The sequence below is a fragment of the Misgurnus anguillicaudatus genome, chromosome 24 (assembly GCF_027580225.2).
Source record: "Misgurnus anguillicaudatus chromosome 24, ASM2758022v2, whole genome shotgun sequence".
Lineage (NCBI taxonomy): Eukaryota > Metazoa > Chordata > Actinopteri > Cypriniformes > Cobitidae > Misgurnus > Misgurnus anguillicaudatus.
Genome location: NC_073360.2, coordinates 28,812,499 through 28,819,837, shown reverse-complemented (window position 1 = coordinate 28,819,837; position 7,339 = coordinate 28,812,499). Strand labels below are relative to the sequence as shown.

Below are 7,339 nucleotides of genomic sequence, written 5' to 3'. Positions count from 1 at the left end.
GTGGGGTATTTTAAGCTGAAACGTCACAAGCACATTCTAGGCACATATTGTTAAAAGTGGGCATAACATGTGCCCTTTAACTAATGTTAACAAAACATTTTGGTAAAAATAGGCAAAAAGCTTTCATTGCCCTGGTGAACCCTGGCGTGGGCTGGCTGTTTCATGGATGTTACACATGCCCTGATCCGAGCAGAATTTGAGAGCTGTTTGTTTACAGTCTGACTCATATGATGGGCTCATATCTGAGCTGGTGAGCTCTGCTCTGAATGCTGGCATTCAGTCATTATTCATTAGCCTGTAGTTGTTACTCCATAAAACGAAACACATCTGGTGATAATACTGATGGTTTTATTATGTAATAATGTGTTTTGACTCATAGGCCACCATTTATGATCACTCCCACCAAAATTGTGCACGCTACTGCGAATATGCCCTATCAAAAGCACATTCATATACAAGTTCTTGTTCATGCGGCGTGGGAGGGTCAGCAGTCATGTTTTGCCACCATCTGCTCCTCTGGTATATTTAGAGGGTGCCCAGGTTTGCGGACACAGGCACGTCACAGGCAGGCAAACAGCAAAGCATGCTGTGATCAGAAAGGTTTGAAAGTGCACTGCTTTTTTACACAGATGAACATTTGAGGAGCTCAGAGCCGTTATATGCCACCTCCGCCAACTCCTCAAAAATTAGATAAAGATATTAACCAAATGCTTTTTTCGATACTTTTATCGAATGTAGTGTACATTTCTTACAAGTTAGTTATATTATATTCTGAGACCTACTGTGTGAAAAGTTGTGCAATACATACAACAATTTCCAATTTTGCATGCATATAATACGCCAGTCCTTTTCGTTCACTTAATACGACTCATCTTTTTGTGTCGTTTTATGTATATATGTATTTTACCATTGTCGCCTCCAGCAGGCATTTCAATGTTGATTCACAGTTAAATCAACATCAACGAAAAGGTTGAATTTCTTTTGATTTTACAGACGTTGAACATACAACTGACATTATTTCAACATTGATTTTAAAGCATTTTATTAACCTTTTGCAACCGTTTATTAATTCATTACATTTATAGCGCTTTTCTGCAGCACTTAAAGTGCTTTACATATGAAAGGGGTAATCTTCTCAACCACCACCAATGTGAAGCATCCACCTGGATGATGCGACAAACCATATTGTGTCAGAACGCCCACCACACACCAGTATATAAGGGGATGATTAGTAGGTCAATGGGCAAGTTTTGGCCAGGATGCCGGGGCACCCCCCTACTCTTCTTCGAATGACATCCTGGGATTTTTAATGACCACAGAGAGTCAGGACCTCGGTTTAACATCTTTTCCAAAGGACGGTGCTTTTTGACAGTATAGTGTTCTCCAGCACTATACTGGGGTCTTAGGACCCACACAGACCACAGAGTCCTAACAAAGTTGATCAACAGTTGGTCTCACTAACACCTCTATCAGCAGCAACATGGTTTTCCCAAGAGGTCTCCCATCCAAGTATTGACCAGGTTCAACCCTACTTAGCTTCGGTGGGAAAGCTGTCTTGGGCTATAGGGTTATATGGCTCAATTAAAGGAACAGTATGTAGGATTGTGGCCAAAACTGGTATTGCAATCACAAAACTTGTGGCTAAAACTGGTACTGCAATCACACAGTTAGTGGCCAATACACAAAATGACAACATAAACATCAGTTGAGGGCTGCAACTCCACTTTTTAAATGACAATATCCTGGCCAGACCACTGTTGTCAGTGATATAAATATTTGAAATGAAAATGATTTCTTAATGTCTAGTGACATATCAGGGCCATTTTATGATTAATTAATATACATTTCTTACATACTGTTCCTTTAAGCATTAACTGTTGTATCAACTTTGTTTCAACGTTGAAACAAGAACTAACATTATTTCAACCATATTTCAATGTTGAAGGTCGGTCTTATGCCTGCTGGGTTGGGTTTCATGTTAGAACAACTTTTTGTTACATAAAATGACATCCTGACCCAAACCACAAATCTAACATCAACTCCACATGACCATGGTTTAAAAAATAGACAAAAACATGGAGAAACCTAAATATTAAATTACATCCTAAAACAAATCCCAAATCTAACCCCAAAACCAACCGTAATGGTTTAAAAAATACATCAAAATAATAAGAAACCAATACATGAAACGACACGAAAAGATGCGTCATATTAAGTAAACAGGAAGGAATGGCGTATCATATGCACGCAAAATTGGTATTGCACGACTTTTCACACTGCGTGCTATTTATTAGGGATGCACGATATATCGGCCGACATATCGTTATTGGCCGATAACTGCTTATTTTTAATATTATCGGTTATCGGTCTGATAGCAAAATTAGGCCGATAAATGAAAGCCGATAAATGATGGATTATTTTGGTTTGTTGAACCACTTCACTTGCTCATTGCTGGCCATGTGGAGTTTTGATTGGTGCTTTCTGTGACATAGCACGAAGATGACATGTGTTGCGGGCTTAAGAAGAGTATAGTCCAGCGCAAAGTCAAGATGTGCTATGGTCTGCGAGTTTTCCATTGTGAAAATAATATGAATATTTATCGGCCTATAGATATCGGTTATCGGCCCCCAAATTTAAAGAGTTATCGGTTATCGGTATCAGCCAAAATTTCCATATCGGTGCATCCCTATATTTATACGCATTTTATGAGAATGGGTTGCACACACACACACATTTGTACAACTATCCTTGTAATGACACTCATAGAGGTACAGTAATGCAATCCCTACCACCTTTTCCTAACCCCATATATCACAACTTGGTGCCTAACCCTAACACTTACCCTAAACCCAACCCTAAATCCAAGTCTTAACCCTCAGACAGCCCTTTAAAGAGGTGCTAGAAAGTGAGGACCGGCCAAAATTTCAATTTTTTAAGTTTAAAGGGGAAAATCTGATTTTTGTTTAAATGCTAAAATTGGGTTCAGAGTGCTTCTATCAACCCAGAAAATGTGAAAAAGATCAACCCAGTAACTTAGTTTTGTAAACCATTCTCTGCAAGCATGTGAAATAATAGGTCATTGAAATTTTGCATTTCATCAGCTAATTTGCATTTTAAAGGACACACCCCAAACAGCAGCATATTTGCTTGCACCTATACAAAGTGTCAATTTTAACATGTTATAATAAATTATCTGTGGGGTATTTTAAGCTAAAACATCACATATGAACTCTGGGGACACCAAATATTTATTTTACATCTTAAAAAAGTCTTTTTAAATGTCCCCTTTAATCAACTTGAATTTAGAATTTATTTAAACTTTCTTGACTGTGAGAGGTTGCTATGGATTATAAAAATAAAAATGCATTAGGTTGAATTAATTTAACTTTATTTTTTATAATTTATTGCAACTCCTCATAAGTTAGGAAGGCTGAAATTAATTGTAATTTCAATTTCATTAAATTTAAAAACAATTTACAGTGTGGTTTTACTACAAAAAATATGGTTACTGTAGTAAAGCCATGAATAATTTGGTTATTTGATTATATTCGTAGTACCATAAATGTCGGCCTGTGTTAGACTTCTTATGCGTGTGTTGTAGCGTGTGTGTGTGTGTGTGGGGTGTTGTGGCATGTTGTGCGTCCTGAGCTTACACAGGCTCCCTGTTGTCCGGTTGTTCAACCCACCCCTTCTGTCATCAGTAATGGAAGTCCCAATGGCAAATGTCCATCACTGTTGACTAACAAAGATTTTGGTCGTATTATTATAAGGGCTTTTTACACTTTTGTAAAATAATAACCCAGCGGAGGACCGGCTATACTCCGACACAAAGCCATGCTGGAGCCCGAGAACACACCCTTCAAGTGAGAAGTTTAAAACAGGGTCATTCTTATAGTAACTCAGGGTTTCCATTAATAATACTTTGCCTTTGGTTACGTTTGACTACAGGTAGAAATGCTGCCAGTTATTAATAATATTTTTGTTGTTTTGAAAATCATTTATGATTTTAATTCACTTCTGAATTCTATCTTCGCATGTTAAAGAGATAAACTGATGTCATTAAATTCGGTATTTAATTGTAATTATTTCAATTTTCTGTTTAAGAGTAAAACAGATTCAATGCAAAATATTTAGGGCTGGACTTTATCGATCAGGAACTGCATCATCTTCGGCATTACACCAATATTACCCAATAGCCAGTGAGTGCTCAGTGACATCAGCAGTTGTTTCAAAGTTATATTTTCGAGTATAAACCACTTTTAATTGATATTTAAAAAAAAAATGAACACAATATAAGTAAACAGGGTTCATTTTAATTGTAAGTTCATTTTTTTTTAGAATTTTAACACTGCATTATTTGCGACAAATTTAATATGATCTAAACATCAAACAACAACACCAAAGCTGTAACCACCTTTTCTATCTTAAGCACAACTGTATCATCCAATCCCTATAGCGGAAAAATACCCAAAAACCATGAAGGACGGTCATGCCCCAGACAGACACTCAAAAAACAGGGTTCAGGGATGTCATGAAAAAGAATGCACGTGTGGGCCACAGGAAAGAATGCATGGAGAGAAATAACTGCATATTCAAACCTGCCCACGGCACACATTCACCCAGCTTTTAGCTAAAACTCTCAATCTTTTCTCCCTCCCTCCCTCTTTTTGTGTCGTCTTCCATTCTCTTCACCTCTGAGAAAGGAGCTCAAGCAGAAGAACCAGGAGCAGAGAAGAACCATCAGAGGAACACTTCATTCCCTTCACAAGAACCCAAGATTTAAATCTGGACCTGGTATGAGGCAAGTGCTCTGGATGTTGTGTGACTCAATTGTGGTGCATGAATGGATTGTTTGTTTCTGTATCTGGCTGGCGGATTGCTTCATCCTTCTCATGCTAGTGCCAGGGTTTCAGCTTAAAATAACAGCAGTTTACTGCCACTTAGTTCTTATGTGATGGGCATATAAATGAGTTCTGTCTTACTGGAACAGCTGGTGCCAATGTAATTACTTGATTTTAATTATTGAGGAAAAAAGTTGAGTTGTTTGTTTGATGAACCAATTCTGTATGGGTTTATTGTTGCACTGCCTTTAAAGCTGTATACATGGTGTTGCTATCTTTAAAATGTTTTGTGTGTGTGGCATTTGTTAGTTGACTTGTGAATGTATATTTTAAAGTGGACCCAAAAAGTATTTGGTAAGAAAAGCTATAGTTAATGATAAAGTCATTGTATTGAACTATATGAGTAGATTATATATAATATTTCAAATTAGTTGGCAGAAACAAATAATGCTTGATCTGTCCTCATAAACTTTTGCAATACTGTTAACCAGTTGCAATGAAAGTTTACTTTAAGTTAGTGTCCTAGCTAAAATGGATAGCATTAACAACAGGCATGTAGATACTAACATTCAGTGCAGTAATTACTTTTTTCTTATGCCAAATGTTTTATGATTTAAAAATATAAATTTTCAGACAAAAATGGTCAAAAATCCCTTTTAAAAGGTCCAATGTATACATTTGTGTACCTTTGAGGTATTAATACGAGGTATTTTAGGTACCAAGGTGTACTTTTTGATAGGGAACCACCCCAGTGCCAGCTAGGGGACCATTTTGTCTCACAGTGTAACCTGACTTTTTTTGTGTGTGTTTTGCTTAAAGTGTGTGCTTATATTTCTGCCACTTAATTTTTATATAATAATGAACATGTACTGTATATATATATATATATATATATATATATATATATATATATATATATATATATATATATATATATATATATATATATATATATATATATATATATATATATATATATATATATATAATATATAATATATATTAATGCATTTTAAAAGTGTTTCTTAATTGTGCAAATACTCTCTGGGACCACTATGTATTAAAATCTTAAAGCATACCTATACAAATAATGGCAACACTTCACAATAAGGTTGTATTTGTTAAGAAATAAAGTTATTTATTGATTAATGTGCGTAAACTACAAAGGAAGAGATTTTGAATAATGTTTGTAACCAAACAGATCAGGGGCACCATTCACTTCCATAGTATTATTTTGTCCTACTACAATATGGAAGTCAATGGTGCCCCAGATCTGCTTTGTTACAACCCTTTTCCAAAATGTCTTCCTTTGTGTTTGGCAGAACAAAGGAATTTTTAACGTTTTGGAACAACTTGAGGGTTAGTAAATTATGCCAGAATTAAACATTTTGGGTGAACTATCCCTTTAATGTTAGTTCATTGTGCATTAACTAATGTTACAACTTTTAATAAAAAAAAATGTACTAGCCCTTTAGTGTACCTTATTTTGATTGGTTGATCGGCATTTTTATTGGTTTAAATCACAAAACATGTGATGTCCATTCCAGTGGACACAGCGTCTGAAGGGGTTAGTAAATGCTGAGATGAAATGAAAAAATGCTATAGAAGTATTATTCAATAGTTCATGTTAGCTAATGCAAACCTTAAAGGGACATTACACTTTTTTGAAAATATGCTCAATTTCCAGCTCCCCTAGAGTTAAACATTTGATTTTTTACTGTTTTGGAATCCATTCAGCCGATCTCCGGGTCTGGCCGTACCACTTTTAGCATAGCTTAGCATAATCCATTGAATCGGATTAGACCATTAGCATCGCGCTCAAAAATAACCCAAGAGTTTCCATATTTTTCCTATTTAAAACTTGACTATTGTGTAATAAGGCCAACGGAAAATTAAAAGTTGCGATTTTCTAGTCCAATATGGCTAGGAACTATACTCTCATTCTGGCGTAATAATCAAGGACTTTGCTGACATAACATGGCTGCAGGTGGCTCAATGATATAACGCAGCAGCCGAAAATAGTCCCCTTAGTAACTTTCAATGGCAGGGGACTATTTTCAGGCATTGCGTAATATTATTGCGCCTCCTGCAGCCATCTTACGGCAATAAAGTCCTTGATTATTACACCAGAATGAGAGTATAGTGCCTATCCATATTGGACTAGAAAAACGTTTAATTGTCCGTCAGTTTTACACAATGTAACTTCAGAAAAGTAAAGTTTTAAATAGGAAAAATATCTAAACTCTTTGGTTATTTTTGAGGGCGATGCTAATGGTCTAATCAGATTCAATGGATTGTGCTAAGCTATGCTAAAAGTGAAAGTAAGCCTATTTTCTTAATGTAAAGTGTTACTCGAATCGCAGACCATTCCCATCTCAAAATGGTTAATCATTCAATAACTGCCTCAAACTTGTGAGATATCATGGGAATCTTTTAATATAATAATCTCAGAGATTAAGAAAAATCTATTTATGAGCCACCATCTGCACTCGCCTTTT

General features: G+C 35.9%; 1 protein-coding gene across 9 annotated transcripts in view; it reads left to right on the top strand.

The window, feature by feature from the left end:
- mag (myelin associated glycoprotein) overlaps positions 1 to 7,339 on the top strand; it is a 31,181-nt gene that overhangs the window by 9,381 nt on the left and 14,461 nt on the right. For 4 of the 9 annotated variants that reach the window (XM_073862690.1, XM_073862685.1, XM_073862687.1 and 1 more), the window contains exon 2: positions 4,704 to 4,801. The gene's annotated coding sequence lies outside the window, so the exon portion shown is untranslated. Of the gene's footprint in view, positions 1 to 4,699; positions 4,802 to 7,339 lie in introns of all 9 variants that reach the window. The other 5 variants (XM_055196983.2, XM_055196982.2, XM_073862686.1 and 2 more) reach the window with 3 other exon arrangements.